The sequence below is a fragment of the Geotrypetes seraphini genome, chromosome 8, assembly GCF_902459505.1.
Source record: "Geotrypetes seraphini chromosome 8, aGeoSer1.1, whole genome shotgun sequence".
In the NCBI taxonomy this organism is placed as follows: domain Eukaryota; kingdom Metazoa; phylum Chordata; class Amphibia; order Gymnophiona; family Dermophiidae; genus Geotrypetes; species Geotrypetes seraphini.
This window is the reverse complement of record NC_047091.1, coordinates 3,583,029-3,597,575: the sequence shown is the minus strand read 5'-3', so window position 1 is coordinate 3,597,575 and position 14,547 is coordinate 3,583,029. Positions and strand designations below refer to the sequence as shown.

Genomic DNA, 14,547 nt, shown 5'->3' with positions numbered 1-14,547 from the left:
ATAGTCACCTAAGTCAACCACAACTATTCTCTGCCCCTAACCATGCCTACTATTCAGGTAGGTGTCAGAGGGCGCCTCAGCTTAGACATTGCTAGATGCCATGCCAATATCCACGCATAACCTTGATATTTTAAAAAAATTGTTTTGATTGGATTTTTAATGACATGGTCAATTTCTACACCATTTAACCCATTAACAAAACAAGTTGCATGCAGATTTATGTTAGGCGTCACTAGGCATCTGTGATTAGGGCACCTAGTGGTGCTTAACTTAGGCATTGTTTAGAAAAGTGGCCATGTCAATCACACAACAGCGCCATTTATAGAATCACGGCCATGTTGAAAGTAGGCAAATTCGACTATGTTTCCCTGCTTCTGTCAAAACTTCACTGGCTTCCGGTGATTTGTAGGATTCACTTTAAATGTACCTGCCTAATATTCAAGATCCTACATGGCATTCTTCCTCCCCTAATTCCACTATCCTGGAATTATTTGAGATCTGACATTACCAGATCTGCCCACAAACTCAAACTATCTTTCTCCTCGTTAAAAGGCATCATGTATGCAGGTAAATTAGGGAAATCCCTTTTCTTCAAATTCACTGAGATTTGGAATAACCTCCCTGCCCCGCTGCGGAACTCGGCTCATTCCAGTTATTCCGAAAGCATCTGAAAACCTGGCTTTTCTCCAAAATGTAAAGCTAGCTATCCTCTTCATAACCTCTAATTTCTTATTATGTCCTTCTCTCATTTATTGAATTTACCTGTAAACCGTGCTGAGCTCTATCTTTATGGAGATAGTGCGGTATACAAACTTAAGGTTTAGTTTAGTTTAGTCTTACAGGCCTATATTTCCAGCACCTACTTTCAATGAGAATTGTGTCACAGAGGCGCCTACTGGTGCCTACGTCAACTTCCAATATAAACCATGCCTGTTTTAGACATAGGCGTCTCTATAGACTAGAGTTGGCCACTGTCATTTGAAGGTGCATGCAAGTGCCTACATTTTTATTAATTAGATTTTAATTAGTTTTAAATAGCACGGTCAATTACCATGTCACTTATCACAAATTACCATGTCACTTATCACCAATTAAACCACTTAAATTAGGAGGTGGCAGGGCGCCTACCGACGCCTAACTTTCAGCATAGCTTTGAGAATTTGGGCCTGTGTGTCTAAGTGCTTTGAAAATGAGCTTCATAGTGTCTAACTTGGGCTGTAGGGCACATGTAGATGGGCTTCACACTTTGGGCCATGGTCCACTCAGGAGACTTCCCTTCATTTAAATCGCCTGGACTTGAGAGCCATTTGGAATGCTTTGCTTTCAGAGATCGGCTGTTAAATCAATTTGCTCTCATCCAAACAGACAATCATGTAGTGATTGCAACTCGTGCAGAATTGCTGATATAAAATTCATGCATAGCGTGCATCATCTCGGCATCTAAATTTTGGCACACTTTCTTGAATCTACCCTGAGTGACTCTAGATTATAGAAACAGAAGAAGAGAGAGGGAGTATAGTGAAAAGAGAGGGGAGCAATGTTGGTCAAAGTACGTAAGTAAAAGTAAAAATAAATTTCTATTTTAATACTTAAAGAAAATTACAATGAAGAAAACATTAAAAGATTTATTTAAGTGATCGTTGTAATTGTAGTACTTATACTTTTTACTCAAAAAGCAACTGTTATGTAAGGTTTTGCTCCTTATACTTTTCTCTAGACCAGTGTTCTCCAACCACTGGTCTGCAGAAATTTCCTGCCAGTCCACGGCCAGAACGTGCCTCGGGCCTGAGGAGATCAGTGCACAAACTGCGGGCGATGGCGGCTCCTACATGCGTCCTACGCCTGAACCGACAGCCTTCTCTCTGATGTCTCAACGTCAGAGGAAAATCTTACGAATGATGCGCAAGGAGCCGCTGCGCGTGGCTTTGTGCACTGATCTCCTCAGGCCCAAGGCACATTCCGGCCAAGCGCATCTCGTGGCATGTGTTTTACATTGACTAATGAAAAAAATAAAAGTTACATGATTCTCATAAATTGTAGTTGGGTTTTTTTTTGTGGGAGAGTTAAAAAGCACACTTCTTATGTGTTTCTGGCTGTGGTTCATGATAAAATTTTACATTAAAAACAAATTACAAGATTTACCTGAATTATAGTAGTTTTAGGAGAGAAAGTCATGTTTTATGTGCGCTTGTTAAAAGTCGATGTTGCTTCTTTCCTCTTCGCCTTTCCTTTCTTGCTTTATTTTCACGCTTGACTTTGCAACACGAACTGCTCACTCTGTGCTTATTGCGTTGCGTTGCTTTCCTGGCACATAAGCACATTCACACCTTTCCTGTGCATGTGCCGATCACTATCAGCGGTGACTCGATGCATGTAAATTTAGCAAATCTTCTCTACTGTCCACCGACCTCATTTACATGTGTGATTTTTTGAGAATGACTCGTGCTTTTGAATTTGTACAAGATCGTCTGTGGCAGCGCCCCTTTGGTTTTTAATGTGGTCTTTTGAGAATCCTGGCCTTGGTTCCTGAACTGTGGACAAGCTTTGCAAAGTTTATTTTACCATACCATACATTTTTACTAATACTACTACTATTAATTTCTATATTACTACCAGACACTGTACGTGCTGTACACAGGGCCAGATTAAAGGGTAGGCACAGTGGGCACATGCCTCGGGCCCAAAAACATCAGGAGGGCTTATTGGTGTGGTGCTTTATGGCCATTTTTAGGGGAGGACAAACAGAGCAGCTGCCCTTGGCCCAGGGCTGGCGTTAAGGGGGTGTAAACAGGGCAGCTGCCTTGGGCCTAAGGCTCTGGGTGTCCCCGTAGGCTGGCAAATCCTCCCTCTTTTAAGTGTGCAGGTCCAACGTCACCTTCACCTCCACTCACATCCATTTTTGTAATTACTTTGAAATGCGGCCTCCCTCCACGCTTTCCTTGTGCTGCAGTCTACCCAGGCTGAAAAAGGAAGTTGTGTCATTAGGGGTGGACCATGGCACAAGGAAAGCGCAGAGGGAGGCCACAGGCTGCGCTTCAAAGTCACTGCCGCAGCCAACATTCCCCTCCAACAAAAAATGGATGTGAACGGAGGGGAAGGGGAAGGATGTGCTGGGCCAGGAGGCCCCCTAGACTTTTTTAAAAAGTAGAATGGGACATGGGTTTCAAAGACGTGCTAGCCTGGGGAGTGTAGGGGAAGAACTTATAGTTTCAAGTTTATTATAGATTTGATTGATCGCTTATTCAAAATTCTAAGTGATGTACACATAAAAAAAATTACAAATTTTTAATAATAATAATAATAATTTTATTCTTATATACCGCCATACCCAGCGAGTTCTAGGCGGTTTACATTAATTAGATTAGGATTCGCATAGACATGTAGATTTACAACAAATTTATCGGATTTACAACAAATTTAGCCAAACTTGGCAGATGAAGAAGGAAAAGGGTAGAAGAAGGGGAAGATAGGAGCTATCATGAAGGAGAAGATGAGCCGAGCAAGGGGCCCGGAGATTATCGGAAGGGTCGGTTAAGGGTCTTGTTTGCTGAAAAGGTAGGTTTTGAGTAATTTTCTGAAGCCGAGGTAGGTGGGGGCCTCGAGTATCATTTGGGCTAGCCATGGGTTCAGCTTGGCTGCTTGGAAGGCGAGGGTTTTATCTAGGAATCTTTTGAGATGACAAAGCTTTAGCGAAGGGAAGGCGAACAGCTGAATTCTGCGGGGTTTAGGGAACAACAAAATAAACGACAAAGACTAAATCTTACAAAACATATTAAAGACTAACCTTACAAACATATTAAAACAAAAGGAAAGAATGGGAAGAGAAATACAAGTTGTTGATAGTAAATAAGACACTTATAGGAAAAAACAATAGGAAAGGTGAGATCAATGTACTTCAGAGAAGTTATGAAGTGGAATTGAAATGAGGCTCCTAGTCCGGCTTTCTAATTATCAAATGCATCCTTAAAAAGAAAGCTTTTTAATTTGCTCTTAAATCTGTCCAAATTGCGTTCTTCCCATAAATAGATAGGGAGTGAATTCCATGTTTGAGGGGCTGTGACAGAAAAAATGAATTGCTGCCGTGTATTAATAATTTTAAGTGAGGGAATTATTAGTAGATGTTGATCGTTTGACCTCAATAATCTAGTTGAGGTGTAGGGAATCAGTAAATTATGAATAAAAGCAGGAGTTTTGTATAGCAAAGATTTGAAAGTAAGCAGACTTAGTTTATACATTATACATTATACGGTGAGCTACTGGGAGCCAATGCGCTTTCTTAAGGAGAGGTGTCACGTGATTGAATTTCTTAGCTTTCATTATAAGTTTAATACAGCATTTTGGATAATCTGTAAACGTCTGATTTCATTTTGGGCTATTCCCTTGAATAGAGCATTGCAATAATCAATTTTAGAAATTACCAAGGAATGAATTAATATGTTAAGTGACTTTGGACATAGAAATTTCAAAACTGAATGGATTTGCCGAAGTCTGAAAAAAGTTGATTTAACAATACTACTAATGTGATCATGATAGGTTAATTTATAATCAAAGATAACCGCTAGGATCTTAATGCTAGTTATCGACTATAAAGTGGTACCCTTGATAGTGATTGGAAAAATGAGCAGGGAAAGAACATAACATTTGATTTATTAACATTAAGAGCTAATCTGTTAGCGTCAAGCCACTTGTGAATCTGTTCGAGTTTCTTATTGATTGGTATTGTTTCAAGAGGGTTATTGGAATCTAGCGGATGTAAAAGCTGAATATCATCTGTGTAAGCAAATATGTTAAAACCAATGGATTGGCAGAGAGTCATCAAGGGTGCAAGAAAAATATTGAACAAAAGTGGTGAGAGAATGGATACTAGAGAGAGATGGTGGGCAATGTTGTGGAGGGAGAGAAAAGGAGAGTAGTTGGACATGGGGTGCTGTGAATCAAATGGGAATGAGATACTGGAAGGGAAGACAGTTGGAGAGAAAAAGGCAAAAGTGGTGGATCTGGGGGTGGTGTAGAGGGAGAGAGATATATAGAAAAGGAGGATAGTATAGTTGGAAAGGGAGCGATATGGCATGGGAGGGCAGTTGGGAAGAGAAAGGGAGAGAATTTTAGTCTTTCCTCATATGAGAGGAGTTCCATCCGCTTTACCATCTTGGTCACTCTTCTTTGAATCTTTTCTAGCGTCACTATATCTTTCTTGAGATAAGGAGACCAGAATTGAACGCAATACTCCAGATGAGGTCGCACCATGGAGTTCTTCCATTTAGCTAATCTTGCTCTTTACCTATAATTTCTTTTTCTTCCACTCCCAACCCCACCTATTGCGAGCTTCATTATGTGTTACTGTTCTGCCACCACTTTATGTTGGCATTTGCTCAGTTTCTTATATAAGAACAAGTTTAAGTGTTTAAGATGTATGTAAGATGTTTAAGATGCTCTGTGGACTTAAATCCCCAGAGGGCTGTGCTTCTCCCAGAGAGCTTGTTTGCATCCACAGAGCTTAAGCCCACCCTTCTTTTTCAGTCTGAGAGAGAACTGTTGCCATGTTTATGGACCACATGGCTGTATGAGAACCTTAGTCTAACATTGTTCTCCTACCATGATTTAACCTTTATTTCTAACAATCTAATACAGCTTAGTTTTATATCTAAGACTGGAGAACAGTGTTATTTCCACAAAGTGTGGACGCACTCCTAGCCCCCTTTTTGAATAAGAGGGTCTGGTAGAGTAAGAAGATTCTGTGACAAAGTTGAACTGCCTTGAAGTCATCAGCTGTAAGCATTATTCTTTAATTCATGTTATTAAAGAAATCTGTTTAAGAAATACAGAGTCTGGCTGGTAGCACTAACCCCCTCTTTTACTAAGGTGCGCTAACCGAAATAATATTAAGGGAATATCTTACGGAAATAGTATGTATAAGATCTCGGCTTATGCTGACAATCTTTTATTATATCTTACAGAACCAGAATTATCTGTACCAGCTTTACTACAGTTGATTGATGCCTTTAGAACCTTTTCGGGATATATGATCAACTGGAGTAAATCTGAGATATTACCTTTAAATGTCCAGTGTGAAATCTTTATTAGATCTGTATCCATTTATCTGGAAACCTAAGGGCATTAAATATTTAAGAGTAATGCTCTTTGCAAAATGTGGGCGATACTATGTCAACTAAAATTCAAGGATTGTGTGAAAACTATTGCCCTTTATATCTCTCCTGATGGGGTAGGGTTCATATTGTGAAAATGATGATGATAGCTCCAGTTATACAATTATTATATGAGTACTAGTCTTTAAACCCGTTACATTAACGGATGCTAGAATAGATGTGGCCACTTTCTGTCTGTCTCTCCTTGGCCGCTTTCTGTTGAAAAGCATACAGTGTGCTTTGTGTATTTTAATTTTGTGTTTAACCATTATATGTTGTTAATACGATTATATTGTGTGTGTGTGTGTGTGTGTATATGAAAAATGAATGGAAAAAAATGGTGTTACAATTAGTACTATTATGGGGGCAGGGTCTGGGGTGAAGATTGGGTGTAGATGGGCACGACTTAGCCCAGTGTTCTTCAACTGCAGGTCCGCGGACCAGTGCCGGTCCACAAAATAATTATTTTATTTCCGCCAGTCCATAGGTGTCAAAAGATTGAAGAACACTGGTCTAGAGAATTTCAATGAAAATTGAAAGAAAATATGGTCTCAAAGGATACGATGTACAGCTTCAGCATCTCTGCGACAAACTCTTTATTTTGTGTTTCACAGAACATTGTGGATACCAGTTAAATTACAAAAATTGGATGCTACCAGATCTTATGCATGTTGGAGTTGTAAAAAGGAGGTGGGTACACTGGACCATCTTTTGTTTTATTGCCCGCTGGTTCAAACATTCTGACAAGAAGTTTGGAGTAAAATATAATATATATTGGAAGTTCGTATACCTTTCACATATGGCAGGCATGTCCAACAGGTAGATCACAATCTACCTATAGATTGCGGAGGGGTCAGAGGTAGATCGCCAACCCACTTGGCTCCATCTCTCCAGCAGCTCGCCGTGTCACTAGGAGAGAGCTCGTGCTGGCAGGTCATCTGCTGATGGCTTGCCATTGCTGCTGATCCTTTGCCTGTCTTTTTTTCCCTGCTTGTGGGTGTATTGGAGGTGCTTGTTGTTTTCGTGCCGGTAGTTTGTGGGTACCCCAGGGGCTGCCGTGATGATACGCCACAGGCCTGGCCTCATACCTGGTCTCCTGCCTCTCACAATCACCCATTCCTGCCCCCGCCCCAATACCCCTTAGAAGTGTGTTATATACCTGGCGATATCCATTTGCCATGGCTTTACCTGAATACACTTACCGTATTAGTTGTGTCGTGTGCTGGTCATTGGTCGCTTTATAGTTCGCTTTCATTAAACGTTTTTGGGCAGACACAACAAAATGCCAAGAATTTGGTGATTTTGGTGGGCTTTTCCAATTTTGTTCTAACTTGCCTATGCCTTACCTTCGAATTGGTTCAAGCTACTGTGACTTTTGCTTGCCTCTGCAATTTTATTTTGCCTAGCCTTTGCATTGATTCTACACTGCAATTTTATTGTGCCTTGCCTTTGCGTTGATTCTACACTGTATGCAGAATTTATTAAATCGCATATGGTGGTATTTGAACTTGTTTGGTGGTATTTGATTATTGGTGGAAGTATGATGAATTCTTATTTTTACTTTAAGAACTGCATGTGTGGTTTTGGCATCTCCAGTCCTTGTATTGCACATCATCCAGAGGTCTTCAGTTCCTGTTGATCTTTAGTACTTTGGGACAGTGACAGTTTTGGACCAGATTCAGCTAGTTTTTATACTAACTTAGCAGATTTGACCTTCTTTCATCCAGCCACCCCAGTATAACGAAGATGAGTGTTTCAAAGAAGAACAAAACCTACCACTTTCATGATCAATGGGAAATGGACTACTTCATCATGGTGAAAGTGTTGTTGTCTAATTTGTAACGCCCCAGTATCCTTGCCCAAAAAAGGTAATCTGGAACGTCATTATAAGGCTCTGCATAGCAATAAGTTTGATGCTGATTTTCCACCCAAAAGTGAAATTTGTAAACTGAAGTTCAAAGAACATAAATTGAAATTAGCTACTCGGCAACAGTTGATGGCAAAGTCAAGGTCACATTCGGTCAATGCAACCATAGCATCCTTCAAGGTCAGCAAACAGATCACAAAGAAATGCAAACCTTTCACTGAAGGGGAATTAGTAAAAGATTGTTTTCTTGAAGGATTTAAAAATAAGAAAGAGATCGTAGCTGCTATTTAAGATGTACAATTGTCGAGAAACACCATCGTGCGGCGAATAGAAAAGATGTGTGGAGACACAACTGAACAATTGTTGGAGGATGTTTCAAATTATGTTGCTTTCTCACTCCAACTGGATGAATCTACAGACATAAGAGACATAGCCCAGTTATTAGTCTTTATCCGGATGGTTTTTGAAGACTTCAGTGTTAAAGAAAAACTACTTGGAATTATTTCTTTAAAAGGGAGAACTACCGGTCAGGAAATATTCAATTCTTTCCTAGTGTCACTATGGAATTTCCCGCCCCTGATTTTTAGCGGATGCCCTCTTGTCGCCGTAGGGCCTCTAAGGAAGAAGATGTCTTCTTCCACCTCAATACGGCCAATACGTCACTGGCCGTATTGAGGTGGAAGAAGACATCTTCTTCCTTACAGGCGACAAGAGGGCATCCACTAAAAATGAGGGGCAGGAAATTCCATAGTGACACTAGGAAGTACTTCTTCACCGAAAGGGTGGTTGACTGTTGGAATGATCTTCCACTTCAGGCCAGCAACATGACTGACTTTAAGAACAAATGGGATCAGCACGTGGGCTTACTTCAAAGAACTTAGAGGTGATAATTATTTGAGTGGGCAGACTTGTTGGACCAAAGGCCCTTTTCTGCCGTCATATTCTATGTTTCTATTCTTTTGTGACAAAGTATAATCTTCCCTTGTATAGACTTGTTTCCATCACTACTGATGGAGCAAGAGCAATGACAGGTGAGGTTAAGGGTTTCATAGCCCTCTTTAGACAGCATGATGACTTCCAGATTTCCTTTCTTACCACTGCATCATTCATCAGCAAGTTTTGGCAAGCAAGAGACTCAATACAAAGACTGTCATGGACATCACTTTCAAAATTGTAAATTCAGTTTGTGGAAGATCATTTCAAAAACAGCTTTTCAATCTTACTCTTGATGAAGGGGCAGCAGAAATAATTTTGCACACAGATGTACGGTAGCTAAGTAGGCACAAATTTCTGCAAAGATGTCGTGATTTGCTGAATGAAATAAGAAGTTTTTTGAAGGAGAGAGGAGATGACCAAGTAGAGTTGGGAGATGAGGAATGGTTATGTGATCTGGCATTTCTCGCTGACTTTACAGGCAAACTAAGTGATATGAACCTTGAGCTACAAGGTAAAATCAAATGCATTGGCAAGATGATGAGTACAGTTTCATCCTACAAGAGCAAATTTGAACTAATGATGACTGACCTTGCAAACAACACTTTTGATCATTTTTGTAATACGCAGGACCATCTGGGACAATATCCAAATTTTGTTTTTCAGAATGAGAAGTATGTGACAGAAATCTGTACTGTTATCCAGGAATTCAAAAATAGATTCTGTGACTTCCAAAAAATTGGAATAGTTGTTGAATACTTGTCATTGTTTTGGAAGCTAGTGCCTAGAGATAAATTTCCCAACTTGAGAAGATGCAGTGAAGCTGTACACTCCTGTTTCGGTTCAATTTATGTGTGTGAATCTGCGTTTTCCCATCTGACAGATGAACATCTCCAGGATTCTCTGAGACTGGCCCTCATGCGATATTCACCCAACTTCAAAAAGCTGGTGGATGAAATGCAGGCTCAGATGTCTTACTAATGAGCAAGAGCGAAATAGTAAAGATTGTGCAAGATAAGCCTGGATCAATACTCGACCTAAATTTAACACTAATTACTCAATAAAAGTTAAGGAAAGTTATTAAGACAGTTAAAGAAAGTTATTACTCAAGAAAACTTTAAGAAAAAATGTACTTTCCATTTCCCCTCGCAGTTCTTACTGGATCTTCGTCTCTCTGTTTTGTTTTTGCTTAATTTGCTTAACAGCTGATCACATCCAAGTAACTGACAGAAGGTTCATTAAAAATGGGGGGCTGGGGGAATCCTCTAACTTTATTGGGTTAAAATTTAATTTGAAACTTACCCCCTCTTTTACAAAGCTGTGCCCTTTAAATCTCTATGGGCTTCGGGGCTGTTGCCGTGCGGCAGCAGCTAGAAACATAGAAAAAAGCAGCAGAAAAGGGCTATAGCCCACCAAGTCTGCCCATTCCAAGTATCCCCTCCCCTGAATTTACTCCCTTAAAGATCCCACGTGAGTATCCCATTTTCTCTTAAAATCCGTCACGCTGCTGGCCATTATCACCTGGAGTGGGAGTCTGTTCCAATGATCCACCACTCTTTCGGTGAAGAAGTATTTCCTGGAGTCGCCATGAAACTTCCCTCCCCTGATTTTCAGCGGATACCCTCTGATGGTCGAGGGTCCCATGAGCCAGAAGATATCATCTTCTGACTCGATACGTCCCGTGATGTACTTATACGTTTCAATCATGTCTCCCCGTTCTCTTCTTTCCTCAAGTGAGTACAGCCGCAATTTTTTTAGTCTTTCTTCATACGTGAGATCCAGCTAGTGCGGCTTTGCAAAAGAGGCCCTTAATTTTCATGGTGGTAGATCACCAGCACTTTTGGCTGGAAAAATTGGACATGCCTGACATATGGCATGGTGATATGTGGAACACATGCTACTTCAGAAACCTTATTGACGCTATTGATCAAGAATAAGTTGTTCCTGATATTGTATGGAGTGGCATTATAGTCACTAGTCAAAAACTAAGAAAGACTTCATCCTTTTGAACCTCCATTTTTGGTGGGAAACTGTGTGCCTCTTATCGATATGAAGCTAATTTAGCTGAAAGATCTGGGAATATGGCCTCATTTATAGAGGTGCGGGGCCCTTTAGAGGGTTTTGTTAAGCTGTGTGTATGACTGTATGAATGGCATGCAAAACAAATGAGAGGGTGGGGGTGGGGGGGTTTGGGTAAGGGAGGGATGGGTGGATATTGGCGTGTTTTTGCTAAGATTTTCTTAGTGTATGTATACATATGTTATATGATCAATTTTTGAATTTCATTATTCTGTAAGATGTTAAAATTTTAATAAAGATTGAAGTTAAAAAAAAAAAAAAAGCTGCTGGAAGGGATTTTTAACCTTTTAAAAGAAAATACTGACTGTTTTATTCTCAAGTGTCCCTGATAGTGGATTAAGGACCTGAGCTGGTAAGGAGAAACAGTTTTTAAAATTGAAGTTTTACCAGTGAAGCTCATTTTATTTTAAAGTGTCTGGTATGAATGAATGTGCTGTAAAGTGAAAGTTGTTGTCTGAGTTATGAGACAACTGAAGACACCAGAATAGTTCCAGAAGAGGAACCTGCTCTCAACTAGCTATTATAGGGAGAGAAATAGATAAGTTCAGTCAGGACACTAGTCAAAAAAATGTTTATTTTTATTTTCGCTGTATTTAGCCAAACAGTGCACAGGTATCTCGAGCAGGCAGGCTTATATTACAGAAGCAAACACTCAGAGAGGCAGACTCTCGCCAATAATTTTCTTTTAAGTTAGGTTTAGGATGAAGAAGAAGCAATGAAACAAGAGAATGTGAAGAAAAGATAAATAAAGAAAGATGAAAAGACATTTAAAATATCTAAAGAGACTGACCCTCTCTTTTACTAAGCCGGGGTAGAGTTTTCTACTGTGGCCCGGAGCACTAAATTCTCCAACGCTCATAGAATTCCTATGAGCGTCGGAGCATTTAGTGCTCTGGCCACGGTAGAAACCTCTATCGTGGCTTAGTAAAAGAAGGCCTAAGATACATCCACACATTACACATACTTACCTGAAATGGTTTGGAACTTCTGATCACTGAGACTGCAAAAAGGAAAAATAAAAAGAGAAAAAATTAGTTTCTCAGAGGTATCTAAAGTTGAATTTAAGATACATTTGATAATCTAAGGGACAAAATACTTCACTGGAATTTGTCTGAAAAACCTATGTTCTATGAGAGAGGATTCAGATAGTAATTTGTAGTTCTGGATCCAGTTTTAGTTTATATATAAGCTAAAGAGAAATAGCACACTACCTCAGCAGGCAGACACTAGACCAAGGAGAGTGGTCCCTCTCACCTCAGGCATTTCAGAGCATTGTCGACCATCGGGGCAGCCCTGTATTCAGCCTCATGGCAATGGCGAACAACCAAAAAGTGGTGCGATTCTTCAGCAGCTGATATGAGCACAGAAATACTGGGATCGATGCGCTGGTTCAGCCTTGGCTGATGGATGAACTCCTGTACATGTTCCCTCCCTGGCTCATGTAGGAAGAGTCCTGAGAAGAGTGGCCGGGCATCAGGGAAGGGTTGTCCTGGTGCCCCCGGACTGTTCTTGATGCCCCTGGTATGCAGACATGGTGCATCTTCAGATCAGCCACCCTCTGAGACTTCAACTTTTCCTGGGACTCCTCTCTCAAGGTCCGATTGTCCTGCAAGATCTGGAGCACTTTGGTCTCATAGTATGACTCTTAAGCTCTGAGCTGGAAAGGCTACTTGGATCTGGTTGTATGCGATCTTTTGAAAGCCAAGAAGCCTGCTATATTCATGCCATAAGCCAAGGCATGGGATACTTCCAACACTGGTGCAGCAAGGAGCAGCTGAATCCTGCCATGACTTCAGTACCTACTGTTCTATCCTTTGTTCAAGAAGGTCTGGATATGGGGTTTGCGGTTTCCTCACTGAAAGTTCAAGTTTCTGAATTTTTTCGAATTCCAGGGTGCCAGATGTTCTCTTTCTGTGGACTTGGATGTTGTCAGGTACTTTAAGGGGGCCCTAAGGCTGTGCCCCTCCCCCCTGATTCACCAGCCCTGTCCATCCTGGAATCTGAACATCATGTTGGAAGGACTCTTTAGGGCTCTGTTTAGCCCTTACAGGATGCCACCCTAATGAACTTTACTATCAAGATGGTGTTTCTGGTTGCCATCACTTCTGTTAGGCATGTCTCTGAACTGCAAGTTTGGTCATGCAGGGATAGGGTTACCAGACATTTGGGAAAACCCAGACATGTCCTCTCTTTTTAGACTACTGTCTGGATGCCCGGACAGACTTTCCAAAACCTGGTAGTTTGTCCAGGTTTTGGAAAGCACCGACTTCCTGGCTGCGTCTGAAGGGACTCTGAGCAAGCATGGATGATGTCACATGCATCTGCACATGCTCGGAGGTCCTCCAGATGCATCCCGGAGGTCAGAAAAGAAAGATGAGGCAGATTGGGGCAGGGCTGAGGGTGGAATAGAGTGGGGCCAAGTGTTCAGGATTCTCCATGGAAAAATCTGGTAACCCTGTGCAGGGACCCTTACCTGCGTATCACAGAGGCTGGGTTTCCTCTTTCTTGCAAAAGGTGGTTTCGGCATTTCACATAAACCAGGAAGTTCGTCTTCTAGCTTTCCAGCCCTTAGGTTCTAAGAAGAAGGACAAGTTCCTGAAGGTGCTGGATGGCTGTCTTGCCTTATTTGGAGGTTACAAATGACTTTTGTCTCTTAGACCACCTCTTCGTGTTGACAAATCCGGCTAAGAATGGGAGGTCGGCTTCCAAGGCTACAATCTCAAGATAGATCAGGTTAGCTAATTTGTCCTGCTATGTTGCTTGTGGTAGGCAGCCTCCATTTGTGCATCAAATGCATTCAATGAGAGGGATTGCCTCTTCTTGGACTGAAGCCAGGACAATTCCCCTGGATGAGATTTGCCGGGCAGCAACTTGGTCGTCCCTTCACAATTTCACCAAATTTTATAGGGTGAACGTAGCAGCTCAAGAGGACTCCTCATTTAGAGCCTCCATTTTGAAAGCAGGCTTATCTCTTCCACCCGGGGTTTCTAGAATTGCTTAGGTACGTCCCTTAGCTCAGCATACCATCCCTATTGCACTGGAAAAAGAAATTAGGTTCTTGCCTTGATAATATCTTTTCCAGTAGATAGGGATGGTATGTTGAATCACCTACCCATCATTGTCGATGTGCTTGCCTGGTCCTCCTGCTGTTTGAAGGCTGTGTCTCTGACCTTTCTGCCATTGTAAGATATTGTAAATTTTTTTAATATACTAGATGCTTGGGGTTCGCCAGAGTTTCACAGTTTCTTATGCTATTTTGCTAATAAAGATTGTTATTATTTCTTTCCTCTCCACGGCGTGTGTATTATTATTATTAATTTCTTATATACCGCCATACCCAAAGAGTTCTAGGCAATTCACATCAATTAAATTACGATCCGGTCTGAACACGGATTTACAACATTTTGTCGGAATTACAAGCAATGAGGAAGGAAGTATTTGGGTTTTTAGCAGAAGTTTATCATAGTTGGATTGGGAGAGACGAGGGAGGGAGAAGGGAACCAAGGGAGGGGAGGGGGAGAG

At 41.1% G+C, this 14,547-nt stretch overlaps 1 long non-coding RNA gene across 1 annotated transcript in view; it reads left to right on the top strand.

Annotated features, from left to right (window-relative positions):
• The window catches only part of LOC117365277, a 73,444-nt gene that overhangs the window by 38,602 nt on the left and 20,295 nt on the right, over positions 1 to 14,547 (top strand). The window contains exon 2 of the long non-coding RNA XR_004540392.1: positions 6,761 to 6,836. This is a non-coding gene — a long non-coding RNA (uncharacterized LOC117365277). The remainder of the gene's footprint in view (positions 1 to 6,760; positions 6,837 to 14,547) is intronic.